Source organism: Natator depressus, chromosome 2, assembly GCF_965152275.1.
Source record: "Natator depressus isolate rNatDep1 chromosome 2, rNatDep2.hap1, whole genome shotgun sequence".
NCBI lineage: Eukaryota > Metazoa > Chordata > Testudines > Cheloniidae > Natator > Natator depressus.
Window position 1 is genome coordinate 152,768,552 of NC_134235.1, and position 17,779 is coordinate 152,786,330.

General features: G+C 45.5%; 1 protein-coding gene and 1 long non-coding RNA gene across 2 annotated transcripts in view; one reads left to right on the forward strand and one right to left on the reverse strand.

The window, feature by feature from the left end:
• The window catches only part of COL15A1 (collagen type XV alpha 1 chain), a 270,398-nt gene that overhangs the window by 243,467 nt on the left and 9,152 nt on the right, over positions 1 to 17,779 (reverse strand). The gene's annotated exons all lie outside the window — the stretch shown is intronic.
• Positions 15,081 to 17,779, forward strand: part of LOC141982791 (uncharacterized) — a 39,274-nt gene continuing 36,575 nt past the window's right edge. The window contains exon 1 of the long non-coding RNA XR_012638221.1: positions 15,081 to 15,252. This is a non-coding gene — a long non-coding RNA (uncharacterized LOC141982791). The remainder of the gene's footprint in view (positions 15,253 to 17,779) is intronic.

Here is a 17,779-nt window from a genome sequence, read left to right on the forward strand (position 1 = left end):
CTTTACATGCAGTAAACCAGTAGCTTTTCAAAGTTTGGGTTGCCACCCAGTACTGGGTCACGGAATGCAAGGCACTGGGTCACCTTGCTCAGCACCCAGGGACCTAGCCAGTAAAAATTAGTAGTCCCTACCTGTTCTGACACCGCGCTGCCCCGGAAGCGGCCAGCAGCAGGTTCAGCTCATAAGCAGGGGGGCGATGGGGCTCTGTGCGCTGCCCCCACCCCAAGCACTGGCTCCACACTCCCATTGGCTGAGCTGGGGGGGCTTGCCTGCGAGCAAGAGCTGCATGGAGCTCTTTGCGTGCCTCTGCCTAGGAGCTGGACCTGCTGGCCACTTCTGGGGCGGGCCGCAGGGCAGTCTGCGGTGCCAGGACAGCCAGGAAACCTGCCTCTGCACCCCAGCTGCACCCCTGACCAGGAGCTGCCAGAGGTAAGTCCATGCCACAGTCCCCTGCCCCATCCCTGAGCGCGCCCCCACCCGGACCCCCGTCCTGCACCTGGGTCACCGGAAAAAAAAAGTTTGAAAACCACTGCAGTAAACACCCCAAACCCTTCACAAAATCATAAACATACCAAGGAAGTGAGGTAGTTCTTCTATTTCTCTCAAGCTCCCTGATTGCTTTTAAGACTAACCCTTCTTTACTTAGGGTGCTGAGCCTGAATAGACTCAGATGCACCTAATTAGCTCCCAGACTGGCTCCTTTTAGCCAATTCTTGTACTTGAACTGGGAACTGACTTTCAAAACACAATCTGGCTTAGTCAGACATCCTCGTAGGGGCACCCTGGAGGCGGGGAAGCAGCAGGGTTGTAAAGTCCTCTTAAACAGGCACCAAAAGACCAAGCCTCATGTCTCTCTGACATCTCCTAGTGGGAGTGTAGCCACCAGTTTAAGCTAAACAAGGGCAAAGCAGAGCTCCTAATTCTCCCCCTCCCCAAGGGAGCTTTTGCTGACAAAACAGGGGAGGTGTACACACTACAAAGCTACTTTTGACGGCAAAACTCTGCTGTTTTGCCGACAAAATAAAACCACCTCGATGAGAGGCAGAGAGCTTTTTGTGGCAAAGGTAAAGCGACAAAGCATCAGTGACATAACTGGCCTCCCCCAGTATCCCACAATGCCCACCATGACCACTCTGCTCACTGTTTTGAACTCGGCTTCCCTGCACGCAAGCGCCCCTCCCCTTTCACAGCTCCTGGAAGCTTTGACATCTCTCAGCACCGAGAGCTCACAGAGCTGCTGAGGATGCTGCTCCCGGTAGCAGAGACGGCTGTGGGAGAACTCAGAGGGAATCACAGAACCATAGGGAGGCAGGCAGAGTGGACTGCTGCTGCAAGGGGGATGGAGGAAGAGACTGCTGTGCAGAGCCGGGGGCTGATGTGGGGGGGGAATGTCCCCCTCCCCCAGCATTGGTTGTTCAGGCTGCTGTCTGACACACAGCATGCCGACACACTCTCCCCCAACACACACACTTCCCCCAACACACGCTCTGTCTCTCTTATATATACGCTCACAGGGATTTCCCTACACCCCCCTATAGGGGTGTTTACCCCCCCCTGAATTTCCCCAACCCCTCCCCCCGCCCAGTTTTGTGAACTAGTTACATGCAATGTTGCCAATTTAGTGATTGCTTGGAAATTTGAATTGAACTTGAAACATTAATACACACTTTAAAAGCATATAAAGTGTATCATTAAATATGTGTATCTGAAAAAGTATAATAGATTTGAAAAGTACGAACAGAGACTAGCTTCCTTATACAGCTGTTGTTTTTATGACCATGTCAGTGCATTCATTTCGGTGATGTTGGCCAACCTAATAATTTCAAATTATGATTTGTAAGCAAAGTCTAAATGAGCTCTCCCTGACAGCTAGTGATGAGCTGTGTTGCCCAAGTGATAGATTTTGGCTGGGGTTGGGCTACAAAACACTTGAATGCGGGGGGTAAAGAAATGCTGTTATTCTTATTGTATGAGTAAAGGGCAAAAGAACTGTACTTAGCCTCTGCTGATTGAAGGCATCAAGAGAGAGAGGGTGGGGACAGGTCTGCCTGAGTCACAAGTACTATTTGACCTGCCCCTCTCCACCGTTTAAAGACAGAGCTGATTAGGCTCCATAGATAGTCTTTTGTTGTGTTAAATGACCACTACAGCTGAAATCACTGAGAATCAGGTCTAAGTGCTTAGACCTGCTGTGGGACAGTGTTTCTGTGGAAGAGATGGCCCAGCCTGCACTAGCAGTGAGGTTCCCCCACTGAGAGCTCAGCTGAAATCACTGAGAGCTGGGTGGAACCTCAAGAGACCAACTTGCAGAGGACACAGTGGCAGGTGGCAGCAGAAGGTGATGGCACAGGGCCATTGGCAACAGAGTGATGGAGTGAACGGTGGCACAATGAACAACGGTGGCCAGAGCGAACAGTGAGCAGCTGGAGGAACGAGCAAGGTGCCTTCTTGTCCCCCACCTGGGAGGTGAACTCATGTGAAAGCACCTCTGAACTCTGAGTCTCCACTCACCAAGGACAACACCGATGAGTGTTTATGAGGCTGTTAAGAATGCTGGAGACACAACACAGTTCATGCGAACAAACATGTCTGTGGCATCATAGTTTCTATTTAGGCAAGAGATACCACACACTACAAACTGGAGGCCAATGTTAAGGGCATTGTCACTTGTTCATCCTGAAGTTGAACACTCGTTCCGAACAAGACCAGCAAATGCTCACTCTCTTTCTGCAAGAAACTCAACTGACTGGCTACATGCATGTGGTGCAACAGTGAAAGACGCAACAGTTGAAAAAGTGAAGAACTCTCTTACCACATTCAAAAAGTTTGCATACATGGCTGATGAATGCACCAATGCAAATGGTCATCGAGTATTAAGTCATTATGTAAATTATCTTGATGTCAGTGGTAGGCCAGTACATGCATTTCTAGATGTTCAAGTTATAGAAGACACATCAGCTGCATCTGTGACAACCCACATCTTAAAAGAGTTAAATGCTGGTCAATTGGACCCCAAACAGATGGCTGCTTGTGCATTTGATGGAGCTGCAAACTTCTCTGGAAGACATGGTGGAGCACAAGCTTTGCTCAGAGAAAAGTGTAACCCTAGTCTCTCCTATACACACTGCAGAGGCCATCTATTCCAACTAGCACTAGTACGAGCTGCAGACTCTTCAAAAGACATTTAAAAAGCTACACATTTAATGTCTTCATTATATTCTTTTTTCAGCAAGAGTCCAAAAAGACTGAACATCTTGGAAAATATAGAAGATACACTGGGACTGAAGTTCAAATTAGTCCAACCTGGGAAAACCCTCTGGCTTTCTCAGAGCGATCCTTGGCTGTTGTCTTAAAATTACTCAAGACATTATTACTGGCTTTGGAAAGTATTTACCAAGATGGGACGGATCTAAGTAGTGAGGCTGGTGGATTACTTTTGCTACTACGTTCAGAGAAGACTATTGCCATTCTCTCTCTTGTAAGTCTACTGTTGAAACCACTTGGGTCATTAAACAATGCCATCCAGGCATCTGCTTCAACAGTAGTAGATTTTTGTCTAGCAATAGAAGCTACATTTGGACCAATCAGAGAGCTATCCATTCAAAAAGTACTAGAAGAAGCAAAGATTTCAGTCCAGAAGTTGTCTAATGAAGGCATTTATATTGAATCCTTAAGTGAAGAGGACAAGAAGTGTTTGTTAAGACAACTGAAAAAGTACACAGACTTGATTCTTAAAAATCTACAACAGCGACTTCTAGATTTTACTCAACCTCTACGCTGCTTTTACTGATCCCTGTCTTATAAAATACCGACAGTTGAGTGGAGTGAGGCACTACCAGCAATGGGGCTGCCATGTGCTCAGGACAGAATAGAGAATTTGAACACAGAGTGGAATATCATACAACGAATGAATGAAGATTTGACTTCAGCTTCTTTTTTATCATCACTAGTGGCTCGACCTGATCTTTGTGCTATGTTTCCTGGGATGAAAGAAGTAGAAATTCACCTCTTTCTACTCTCAGTCACAACAGCTACAGTTGAGCGTTCTTTTTCATAAATGAATAGAATTTTGTGTTTTGAAAGAAGTCGCCTTCTTCCTGATCATGTGAGTGAACTAATGAGCATATCAGTTGAAGGAATGGAAGTACCGGACACACGAGAAGCCACCAAAGATGAATGCATTGCATTCAAGAAGTTCATTAACAGAGTTGTGCAAAATTATAACAAGAAACCAAGAAGGATGTAGATGTAGTGCTTCATAGAAGGCTTGAGTAGCCAACTTTAATTTGTGTGATGATTTTAAAATCTAATAAAATGGTCATGAAACATTTTTCAGTTTTTACTATGGTGCCATAAAGCCCACCTTCACCCTCATGCTCTCCCCTCTCATTGGCCCTGACCCGCCCCCCCTGTAAATTTGAACACCCTCCCTCCAATTTCAATTCCTGGGGAAAACACTGCACCCATACACAATCTTTCACATACTCCCCCCAAACACAGACTGTTTCTGTCTCTCCCACATACACACACTCCCTATCACACACGCTCCTGTCCTCTCCCACCACCCCTTACACTTCAGTTGAAAAGCGGCTGGCAATCTAGTAGGAAATATGGGACTGAAAAACCTGCATCATGTGACGCTGTACCCGCCAATGAGGATTGCAAACCCTTCCCAAAGCACCCTGAAGCCAGTTGCACAGTGGGATAGCTACCCACAGTGCACTAATCTCAGTGTTGATGCAGGAGTTGCTAGCGTGGATGTGCCCTGCCAACACAAGGAGCATAGTGTGGACATGCAACAGCGCTTTAAGTAAAGTGTCATAACTTTTGTCAACAAAATTCTGTAGTGTAGATGAGGCCTAAATCTTGCTGATTCTTTCTGCATCACATCTCTATGATATGATGTTTCCTACCATCCACACAGCTAAACTCTCCCCTCCTCATCTCACATCTTGATTACTGCAACATCCTTCTCTCCGGCCTTGACGAATGAACTCTGGCCCTGCGCACTTCATTCAGAATGCTGCAAAGATCATTTTACAAGCCCATCACTTGACCATGTCACTCCGCTCTTGGAATCCCTCCACTAGCTCCTGCTTCTCTATCACTTTCAAGGCCCCTGACAGTCAATCCCAAAGCTCTCCTTTGCTGTAATGCCTACAAAAAGCTTGACAATGGTTAGGCTGCTGGTGCTGAGCCCACTGCCTGTCATGCTGAGCAATGCTGTCTCACTGTTTCCTTGTACTTGCCTATTGGTCTGTCTCATCCATCTGTCATCTCATCTCAGACTGCAAGCACATTGGAGGCAAGGACCATCTTTTTGCTCTGCTTTTGTACAGCACCTAGCACAGTGGGGTCCTGGGCTATCAATGGCATGCCTAGGCACTACGGTAATACAAATAATAAGGGGTATATTTTATCTTTAAGTCACAATGCTGCACTAAGGGTGGTACACCGCCACACCAGCCCAGCAGGAGCTCCCAGAGTATTGTGCTTGAAGCAGACCCACAACTTCCTGGAGTTACATGGAGCGAGGGGGAGCACTGACCTTGTGCCACACTTTGCCATGGTGCTGTCACGTGACTGGGCCATGGCTGGCCATTCCTAGTGGTTACAGCAGGAGTCAGGCCTAATGATCAGAGCAGATGTCTGGCTTAGTGGTTAGAATCTGAGTCAGTAGTCAGGAATCAGAGCCCAAGGCCAAAGCTGGAGTCAGACCCCAGGTGCCAAAGCCAAGGGTCCGAGCCAGTCAGAGATCAGGAGTCAGCGCCGTGGGTCAGATCCATGTTACCTTGATGAACAAGGCGGGAGCAGGACCAGCACAAGTAGGCGCTGTCACAGCCATGGATAAATGCTTTGAGCAGCCACTGAAGGAGTAGTAGTGCTAGTGCTTAACAGCCGTTCTGCTGACTCTTCCCACCAGTTAGGCAGTGTAGCCAATCAGGCAGCCTACCTGAGGCCAGCTGCACTTATCAGGTTGCTTGGAGACTGGCTGTGATGCAGGCCCTGTGTCTTGACAGGTGCAATGTGTCCTTCCCACTACACAGAGCTAGCTCTGTAGATAGGTGAGGAGGGGGACTGGACCATGGCCCCAGCCCACCTCAGAAGACAGTGGTGACAGTGGCACTAGCCACAGAGCCTTTCACTCAGAAGAGCACAAGGTCCAGATTGTATTTAGTCCTTGCTCCATTTGCACGCTGACGTAAGGCTGGGTACAGTCTAGCACTGAACATACAACCTTCCTCTGTGCATGAAGCAATTGTTGATGCAGACAGAAGCGTAACATAGGTGACTCAAGGTTTTGGTATGGAGCTAGACAGTGATGAGCTGCCAGAAGCTGAAGAACCGGTTCCTTCAGTCGCTCTGGGTCTTCAGCGGCACTGAAGGACCCACCGCCAAAGTGCTGCCTGGTGAGTAAAAATTCACAGGGGAGCCTCCCCAGCCGAGAGCTCAGGTGGGACGGACAGATCGGTCCCATGGGCCGGATGTGGCCCGCGAGCCGGAGTTTGCCCACCCCTTTAACAACCGGTTCTAAACTGGCTTCAAAATTTAACAACCAGTTCGTGCGAACCGGTGTGAACTGGCTCCAGCTCACCACTTGGGCTAGATCAGGTAACCTTCTGCACCAAGTTCCTACAATGATAAAAATGAACCTGTTTCAACAGAAGTCCTGTATTCTATCTGGGGACTTGTGCTACCATAGAAATTAAAGGCCCAATCCTGGAAAATCTTACTCATGCAAGTTGTCTTTACTAGCGCAAATAGCTCCACTGATGTCAATAAGATTACTGCCACGAGTAACGGCTTGTGGGATGAGGCCCTAAGAATCACACAAGCCTGTTAGTTCATTGGGCTCACTCCACTGGTGGAACAATTTAACACAGCTTTCCTAAAATAGAAATGCAGGTGATGATGTCACAGAGCAGTTCACTAGCCATCCCCACGTCCCAGCTGCCGAGACTAGCTTGTTTAAACTGTTTTCAGCTGTTAACATTTGCAGTTACTTAGAAACACAAAAGAATTCCATGCATCCAAAAGCACAGCTTTCAGTCTGTCCTGGAGCTCAGCCCCTATTGCCAGAAGAGCTTTCTGGCTATTGTCATGCCTAGGAGAACACTGAACATCACACAAGAATGCTTCTGAATCTCTATATTCAGCATCAGTACAGGCAGTTTTTAAACAGAGGTACATTTTACCCAGGGTAAGTGGCTGACTGAGTAACTATGGTCTTATGCTTGGGCCTGCACTAACAGAAACCAATGTGTGGATGGTCAGATCTAATAGTTTGTGCAGTGGCAGTTAGGCCAGGAACCAGAGGTCAAAGCCAGAATCAGGAGTCAAAAGCACGGTCAGAAGGTGGCAAGCATAGGGCTGGGAGCTGGTCTGGTGCAAGGGCCGGGCACAGAGCAGGACTGGGAACAAGGCTGGAGCAGACTAAAGCCTGTATAGTCTGTCATCGCTATTACGGCTGGGAGAGTTCTAAGCCATGAAGTGACATTGTGCAGTCTAAGCTGCAGTTCTTCCTGTGAAGCTTATATACCGGCCCTGAGAGTCACCAGACCAGCTCCTTGTGGATTGGTTGAAGCCTACCACAGGAATGAGTCATCACCACATGTGGCTTAATCAGGCTCTAGTTCAGGGATGACTCATCACCTCACACGTTCAGGCTCAATAGCAGGGTATAAGAAAGTTGTTGAAGAAGACAGTACATATCTTCAAAAAGAAAAGGAGGACTTGTGGCACCTTAGAGACTAACAAATTTATTTGAGCATAAGCTTTCGTGAGCTACAGCTCACTTCATCGGATGCATTCAGTGGAAAACACAGTGGGGAGATTTATATACACAGAGAACATGAACCAATGGGTGTTACCATACATACTGTAACGAGAGTGATCAGGTAAGGTGAGTTATTACGAGCAGGAGAGGAGTGGGGGTGGGGGGAGGGGAACCCTCTTGTAGTGATAATCAAGGTGGGCCATTTCTAGCAGTTGACAAGAACGTCTGAGGAACAGTGGGGGAGGGGGAGGGAATAAACATGGGGAAATAGTTTTACTTTGTGTAATGACCCATCCACTCCCAGTCTTTATTCAAGCCTAAGTTAATTGTATCCAGTTTGCAAATTAATTCCAATTCAGCAGTCTCTCGTTGGAGTCTGTTTTTGAAGTTTTTTTGTTGAAGAATTGCCACTTTTAGGTCTGTAATCGAGTGACCAAAGAGATTGAAGTGTTCTCCGACTGGTTTTTGAATGTTATAATTCTTGAGGACTGATTTGTGTCCATTTATTCTTTTACGTAGGGACTGTCCAGTTTGGCCAATGTACATGGCAGAGGGGCATTGCTGGCACACGATGGCATATATCACATTGGTAGACGTGCAACTAAACGAGCCTCTGATAGTGTGGCTGATGTGATTAGGCCCTATGATGGTGTCCCCTGAATAGATATATGGACACAGTTGGCAACAGGCTTTGTTGCAAGAATAGGTTCCTGGGTTAGTGGTTCTGTTGTGTGGTTGCTGGTGAGTATTTGCTTCAAGTTGGGGGGCTGTCTGTAAGCAAAGACTGGCCTGTCTCCCAGGATCTGTGAGAGTGATGGGTCGTCCTTCGGGATAGGTTGTAGATCCTTGATGATGCCTTGGAGAGGTTTTAGTTGGGGGCTGAAGGTGATGACTAGTGGCATTCTGTTATTTTCTTTGTTGGGCCTGTCCTGTAGTAGGTAACTTCTGGGTACTCTTCTGGCTCTGTCAGTCTGTTTCTTCACTTCAGGAGATTTGTACTGTAGTTGTAAGAACGCTTGATAGAGATCTTGTAGGTGTTTGTCTCTGTCTGAGGGGTTGGAGCAAATGCGATTGTATCGTAGAGCTTGGATGTAGACAATGGATCATGTGGTGTGGTCTGGATGAAAGCTGGAGGCGTGTAGGTAGGCATAGTGGTCCGTAGGTTTCCGGTATAGGGTGGTGTTTATGTGACCATCGCTTATTAGCGCCTTAGTGTCCAGGAAGTGATCTCTCGTGTGGACTGGTCCATGCAGAGGTTGATGGTGGGATGGAAATTGTTGAAATCATGGTGGAATTCCTCAAGGGCTTCTTTTCCATGGGTCCAGATGATGATGAAGACGTCATCAATGTAGCACAAGTAGAGTAGGGGCATTAGGGGACGAGAGCTGAGGAAGCGTTGTTCTAAGTCAGCCATAAAAATGTTGGCATACTGTGGGGCCATGCGGGTACCCATAGCAGTGCCGCTGATTTGAAGGTATACATTGTCCCCAAATGTGAAATAGTTATGGGTGAGGAGAAAGTCACAAAGTTCAGCCACCAGGTTTGCCGTGACATTATTGGGAATACTGTTCCTGACGGCTTGTAGTCCATCTTTGTGTGGAATGTTGGTGTAGAGGGCTTCTACATCCATAGGGGCTAGGATGGTGTTTTCAGGAAGATCACCGATGGATTATAGTTTCCTCAGGAAGTCAGTGGTGTCTCGAAGATAGCTGGGAGTGCTGGTAGCGTAGGGCCTGAGGAGGGAGTCTACATAGACAGACAATCCTGCTGTCAGGGTGCCAATGCCTGAGATGATGGGGCGTCCAGGATTTCCAGGTTTATGGATCTTGGGTAGCAGATAGAATACCCCTGGTCAGGCAATTGTGCCAGCAGTGCCCCTCTGCCATGTACATTGGCCAAACTGGACAGTCTCTACGTAAAAGAATAAATGGACACAAATCAGACGTCAAGAATTAACATTCAAAAACCAGTCGGAGAACACTTCAATCTCTTTGGTCACTCGATTACAGACCTAAAAGTGGCAATTCTTCAACAAAAAAACTTCAAAAACAGACTCCAATGAGAGACTGCTGAATTGGAATTAATTTGCAAACTGGATACAATTAACTTAGGCTTGAATAAAGACTGGGAGTGGATGGGTCATTACAGAAAGTAAAACTATTTCCCCATGTTTATTCCTCCCCCCTCCGCCCCCCCCCCCCCCCACTGTTCCTCAGACGTTCTTGTCAACTGCTGGTAATGGCCCACCTTGACTATCACTACAAAAGGTTTCTCCTCCACTCTCCTGCTGGTAATAGCTCACCTTACCTGATCACTCTCATTACAATGTATATGGTAACACCCTTTGTTTCATGTTCTCTGTGTATATAAATCTCCCCACTGTATTTTCCACTGAATGCATCCGATGAAGTGAGCTGTAGCTCACGAAAGCTTATGCTCCAATAAATTTGTTAGTCTCCAAGGTGCTACAAGTCCTCCTTTTCTTTTTGCGGATACAGACTAACACGGCTGCTACTCTGAAACAGTACATATCTTGTGGTCTATGATCGTTAGGTTTGGAGTAGTTAGACGGTAGTGTTGATTTGACCTCTCATCCTTTGACAAACTGAGTTCCAGGTGGATGTGTGTCTGTGTCTGTCTGTCTGTCTGTCTTTGAGATGACACTTTACAAACTGCCATCTGGTCTACTCTGTGTGGGCATACAATATCACATGGCATTTTGGGGAAGAGCAGGAACTGGCTTTACTGTACAGTAGTTGGTCATTATTCTGCATGTTACAAATTCTGGGCCTTTTTTGGCCCACCACCTCCTGTTGCTTTCTACTTCAGAAGTAGCTGCCATATTATAGCTAGGGCCACAGCTCCTGGAGTCCTGTGATTATGGCAGAATCTCTGATAGCTTCTAGTCCCCCAAGAAAAGTTTGACAACCTGACCTGACTTATGCAACAACCTCATCCTGAGTCTGCTGACAGCCTGAAATAATGCCTCTGAGAAGTGTGAACTGCCTCACTTATCGCAATGATTGTTAATGCCAAGAACTACTGTTCTGGCACCCCACCAACATCAGCCCAGCAGAGGGCTGTGTGTGTGGCAGGAAGAGAAAAATACAGTATGCCTGGCCTGCCTACCTAGGCAGACACACCTGGGATGCATCCTTGCTGCTGCCCAGCCTACCCCTTCCACTCCAACCCCCAAATTCCCCACCCACAACCACCTGCTAGGGCCTGCCTCTTGCAACCCCAGCCTAGCCCCAAAGTCTTCCCACCAGGTCTTTCCCACTACACACTTCCAAAGCCCAGATTTCTCCCATCCATTTCCTCCTAATGCAGTCTGTCATCTGCTACCTGGCCCTGGATGCAGGGCACTCCTACCCCAGTAATATAAAATCTATTAAGTATGCGATGGCACTGAAACCTACAGTTACCCAGTCGAATCCAAAAATGGTATTCTTGACCCATCCCTACTATTAATTCCTTTTTCCATTATTCTTGAACTGTTTTAACTGGCGTTTTTTCCCCCCAAACACTGCATCGTAAGCAATTATAATTTGGAATAATCATAAGGCAACTTCCCTTATACTTCCTTTTCTTGATTTTGAAAACCTCAATTGTACCTAGCAACATTTATCAAATCTGAGACGAAGAAGTAACCAAGGGGCTTGGATTAGGGCATCAGAACTTTGTGAGGCTTTTGTTTTTAAATGTCAGGGACTCACCAACATCTCACCCCACAATTTCCTGCACAGGAGATTAATAATCTTGGGGTTCATTAAACAACAAAGCAGTGAGTGAGAAATGAATAAAACATTTATTAAAAACAAACTAGAGAGCCTCTGCGGTGAACTGTTGGACACAGCTACAGTGTGTTCTCAACCCCTGCTTCCAGGGCACATCTCAAAAATCCTATATTCATTATACTGTCGCTTATGAGGAAACCTCTTTCAATTATAGTCTTGCACAAACATCTCTCTACAAGGCAGGCCAGGTACTTAGTTTGTCATTATTAGAGGAAAAAAGAAAAAAAATAGTCCAGCCATGTGGTGTTTATAGTTTGCTAAGACTGTTCTCAATTTTATGGGGATACTTTCCGTTTGTGGAACAAGACCTCCACTGAATCTGGGTTCAGTCATTTGAAATTATCAGAATTACATCACCAGAAATGAGTCACACCAGAACAGCTAGACAAACCATGGTTCTGGAATAGTTTTTGCAGCAAACTACAGTTGCAGCTCTTCAGAAAACTATCACAATACAGCCACCACATACAAGGATGTTTGAAGCATTGCTTGGAGTTGTTGACAAATTCGACTGGGTTCTTTCCTCCTGAGTTTCATTAACATACACATAGCTGGCAATGAAAAAGAAATTGAGTTCTAAGTGTGTTCTGTTCTCCTTACATTAGTTGGTGTGCCAAGAGTAAGATGGTCGTAAAATGTGGTGGGCCTAGGCTATTCACAGGTGACCCCATGGCACCACTGGCCCCTCTGCAGAATTTACCCATCAGAGCCACTAATGCAGCAGAAGGAGGTATTTGGTTTGGCAAAAGAGCAAAGAAAAAAAAATCGGGAAATGTTCTACTTCTAGAACATAAGTATCTTGCAATTCATTGTAAACTATGCCAAAATAGGACTGTAAATTACTGCTACTCTGAGCACCATTACCTACCACTCTGTGATCCTATCAAGAGTGAATTGAATGGAGAGGAGAAGCCAAATGCAGAAAACCCTGGAACTATATTGCCAATGCTTTGGGAGTGGGTGGCTGGGGAATGGGTGGCAGCAGCTGATACACCAGTATATGGCCTGAGATCTACAGGGGTTTATCTTCATTTTCTGTGGCATTCCATCCTAAATGTAGATGTGATATCCAATCCCTTGCCAGTTCTGCAATGTCTGAGTCTGCAGTTCCAGGGGAAGGATGTGGTAAAACTGAATCAAGAGGGCAATGGGTTTTGACAAGTACATTCTCCCATTCTGTGTGTATGTATGTGAAAAGGCAGCATGGGGTATGGCATAAAATGAGCTGGATCACATGCTTACAGACCTGTCCAGAAAAAGAGAACTCTAAGGATAAATTTCAGAGTAACAGCTGTGTTAGGCTGTATTCGCAAAAAGAAAAGGAGTACTTGTGGCACCTTAGAGACTAACCAATTTATTTGAGCATAAGCTTTCGTGAGCTACAGCTCACTTCATATGATGCATACTGTGGAAAATACAGAAGATGTTTTTATACACACAGACAAGAATGATAACATTCATAAACCAGTCGGAGAACACTTCAATCTCTCTGGTCACTCGATTTCTGATCTCAAAGTGACTATCCTTCAACAAAAAAACTTCAAAAACAGACTCCAACGAGAGACTGCTGAATTGGAATTAATTTGCAAATTGGATACAATTAACTTAGGCTTGAATAGAGACTGGGAATGGTTGATTCATTATAAAAAGTAACCTATTTCCCCTTGTTTATTCCTCCCCCCCCCCCCGCCACTGTTCCTCAGACGTTCTTGTTAAACCCTGGATTTGTGCTGGAAATGGCCCACCTTGATTATCATACACATTGTAAGGAGAGTGATCACTTTAGATAAGCTGTTACCAGCAGGAGAGTGGGGTGGGGGGAGAGAAAACCTTTTGTAGTGATAAACACCCATTTTTTCATGGTCTGTGTGTATAAAAACATCTTCTGTATTTTCCACAGTATGCATCCAATGAAGTGAGCTGTAGCTCACGAAAGCTTATGCTCAAATAAATTGGTTAGTCTCTAAGGTGCCACAAGTACTCCTTTTCTTTTTTCTAAGGATAAAGCTGCTGGTAAGAAGGTGATTACATGGCTGAATCTTATTAAGTACTTCCTATCCAGCCAACAGGCAGTGGAGCGTTAACCGTACAAGGCCCCAGGGTATTTTCCTGCAACTCCAATGTGTGTCAGCCTGCCAGCTCTGCAGAATGAACAGACAGGAGCAATATAATGCCAATATTCCATCCTCTGCACTGATTGCCTAACTGATCCCAGGGACAAGTCACAGCCCTTATCTTCAAAGGCCAGAATGAACCATCTGAGGTATCTCATGTACATTGCACTTTTCAAACTCAGAGAGCCTGCTGACTGAATGGAAGGCACTTCATTAGCTCCGGAGACCAGGCTGAGCCCAAGTTTTGCAGTTATCAGATTGTAATTCAAAATTCATCTAATGACAGACATTCCCTTAACAGCCATGCATATGTACCCTCTTTCTTCTCCCTTTTTAATCCTTCCCCCCCATGCCCTTCCAAAACAATTACCATGGAGACAGGGCAAACTGCCTCTTTTGCACATCCCCCCCCCAGGTAGCTCTGCCAGAATGGGAACCAAATAATACTGGATTTTGTGTCAGAGTCAAACTTTGATACCCATGCTGTGTGAGCCCTTCAAAAAGTACACAAAACGAATCCATTCATCCTTAATCAGAACTCTGTTTTTCCTCCAATTTGTTTTAAGTAATCTCTCTGACTTTTCCACATTCCAGCATAGGAAGTTACCAGGGATGCAACAATTCCACTATAAGACCTTTAAAAGGATATTCTTACTGTTCCCTACCTGGGTTTGGATGATCTGGGTCCCCAGTAGAGCAGCAGTATGATTAAGGATTAAGGAGATCACCTCCTGACAGGGGAATCTGAAGGAAAGTCTGTGGGTTTTAACTCATGGAATTTCCTGCTCCCAGATATTCGGTGTGATTTTATGCATACAGCATAATAGATGGCCCTCTGTGATTAATTTCTCTGAGGATGAGTACTGTTTGTTGATTCTCTCTTTTAAGAAATCAGTGACTTTTCCACACCAACAAACACAGCCAATGGACAAGGATCACTAAGGCACTTGCAAGGAATTAATAATTTTTAAAATAAAATTTGCTTAAGTATTTTAAAACATTTAACCTGATTTCACTTTAAGGGATTCTGTCAATTGCTTTAATAGGCCAAAGATTGCTTTTTGAGTCACAAATATGCACTTGCTCAGTGCTTGTCTATTACTGAGTCGGTTTTCCCTACTCTCACATTAAAGCATTGAATGATTTGTAAGAATCCTCTCGGAAATGATTAGAGTTCAGCATTACTGAATATATCTTAGAATCATAGAATATCAGGGTTGGAAGGGACCTCAGGAGGTCATCTAGTCCAACCTCCTGCTCAAAGCAGGACCAATCCCCCATAGTTGCCCCAGATCCCTAAATGACCCCCTCAAGGATTGAACTCACAGCCCTGGGTTTAGCAGGCCAATGCTCAAACCACTGAGCTATCCCTCCCCGCAAAAAGCCTACACGCCCTGGAGCACTTGGCAGGAACTTGTGACCCCTGCTCAGTCCTCCATAGTATACTTGACGAGCCTGGAGAGCTGGAGAAAACTAGTACAAGCATTTGGCAATACTAATGCTGCAAACAGTGGGTGGAGAAAACAAATCCTTTAACTGTGAATTTGCTGAAGTTCCATTGAATGTGAGTCAGAGTTTAAGTGTTATTTATCTTACTTTTTCTATGTTATAGTTATGTAGCTAGATATAAAAAGTAAAGCCTTACTATGTAAATTGAATCAAAACATGAATATTTTGCTTCCAGAATGTTTATGGCAGGAAGAGGTATGCTGCTTTGAATTAAAAAAAAAAAAAATCTTGAATAGTCATCCTGGCCCAGATCCATAAAGGTATTTAGGCACCTAAACCCCATTGAAATCATACTGTTGAGGATCTGGACTCCAAACATACAGACTACAGAGATTAGAACACTCTTTTTTAAAGCTGTGTGTGCCAATGTCTTAATTAAACGAGTTTTTAAATCTCATGGAGATGTATACACTAATATGTGAAAAGACGCAACTTAAACCATACGTTAGCATGCTCGTACATCAATGGGCATCAGTGTCTATTGGAGGAGTCTTTGACGGTGTTACAATATATTTACAAATGTGTTACAATACACATTTTAGTAAACACTGAACCAGGGACCAAAACACAAACTTGGTATTAAACAGCCTGGATTAGAGTAATGCACAGCCAGGGACTTTTTTTGTTCTAATGTAGCCGGAAAAAGCTCACAAGATAAAGGTCTTCCTGTGAACTCTGCCAAGAACACTGGAAAAGTTGTATTAAAATGTTTTATGCTGCAAGCAAACGAATAAATAAATAAAGTGCAAATGACTCACATCCTAGTCAAAGGATTTTGGACCTGCTGACTAATTTTTATCCAAGCTGATTATATTTTAGGTAGAATTGACCATACCACAGAATTATAACAAGATGGGAAAAGTGCCTCTCTCTCTTTCCAAGGATTCTAGCCTCACTAAAATTCCATTTCAATGGTTTCAGTGGTGGAGTCTATGTGGGCTTCTCTGGCTGCCATCGTATTTAGCATGATCCTCACTCAGAAGCCCACTCATTACTGCTCCTTGGCGCTCACAAGGTGAAGAATGGTTTCAGAGTAACAGCCGTGTTAGTCTGTATTCGCAAAAAGAAAAGGAGTACTTGTGGCACCTAATGTCTTCTGCAGTTTCCACAGTATGCATCCGATGAAGTGAGCTGTAGCTCACGAAAGCTCATGCTCAAATAAATTGGTTAGTCTCTAAGGTGCCACAAGTACTCCTTTTCTTTTTAAGGTGAAGAATGCTTCCTTGCTTTACGGGGCGGGGTAGGGCTGGGAGGGCAGCAGAGTTGAACAGCTGCCCAGAGGTGAGGAGGAGAGAGCCTGCCTGAAGATGCCCAGCCTGGGCCCCTCCTTCTCTGGCTCTCTGCCAGAGAGAGCAAAAAAGGATTGATTCCCACCCCCTGCCTTTCACTCTCCCATTAATTTAAACCTTTTCCCACACTTTAGGGACCTCCTATTCTCTTTAGCTCCCCTGCCCCCTCCTCATTGTAGTTGTAGTGTAGGAGCTGGGTTTTTTCAGGGCACTGTGGGTCTAACTAATTGTCTATTTGGGCGTCTGGAAGGAATTTTTTCCACTAGACCCAACTGGCAGAGATCTGGTGGGTTTTCTCACCTTCCTCACAGCATGGTGGAGATACAGTGAAGTTGAAAGGGGCATGGCTTGGAAGTATAATACTAGAAATATACAGGAACGTTAGTTCATTGCGTTGCAACTTGCAGCAAGAATCCAGTGCAGATAAAGGCTAAAAAGGCCCAGCTCCCAGATGTAAATGAGACCCAAGATTTCACTGGTGGACCCTGTTCCTGTAAGAAGGGGAGACCTGAAGACCTTGCAGACCAAGGTACTCCCTTGGCACCCTCTACCCCCTCGTGGGGTGGGAGGCGAAGAGGATTCAGAAGTGAGCTGAGTTCTAGGGGTAGCCTGAGGAAGGTCTACCCTGAGGTATTGGTTATATGGTGGGAGCCCATGTCGCCCCACATATCTGAATGGCTGTTATGTGAGAGGTGGATTGGGCCTATAGCGCCAGTCCTCAGTGTTACATTAGCAAAGGTGCAACCTGCCATTTAAATCCATCCTGGTGTGTCTGTCTGCCTTCATCTGTGTGTCCTGATGAAGCCACAGCTACTCTCTTGCCAATAGACTGCAGACCTCAGAACTACTCAATTAAATATGCTCAGAGAGCACAACACAGGTGAAGGATCTCTGAGATTACCTGTGCCAAACCCAATGCATTTTTGGCATCCCCCTTTTCCGGCCAGTCACTTATACTGTCCCACTTGTTCAAGCTTACCGATTAGGATGGCTCCAATATATTTCTTCTCATGGTGTTAATTCAGGTACTCTTTGTCACACTATCCAGAGTGGCTCACAACCATGAGTACCAACCTCAGGGCAAACTGTCAAAAGCAGGGCAGACACCCCAAACTGATGGTATGTTCTATAATTAGATTTCACCACCCCTGTACGACATGTGAACTCCCCAAGTACTGCAGCAGTAGTCTTATAATGGAATCACAGACAGACCCGTTAGACACTCCAGTCTATCTGGTCACCCAGGCAAGCTGGGCTATGTGATAAATGGTCACTTATACCAAAAATCACAAA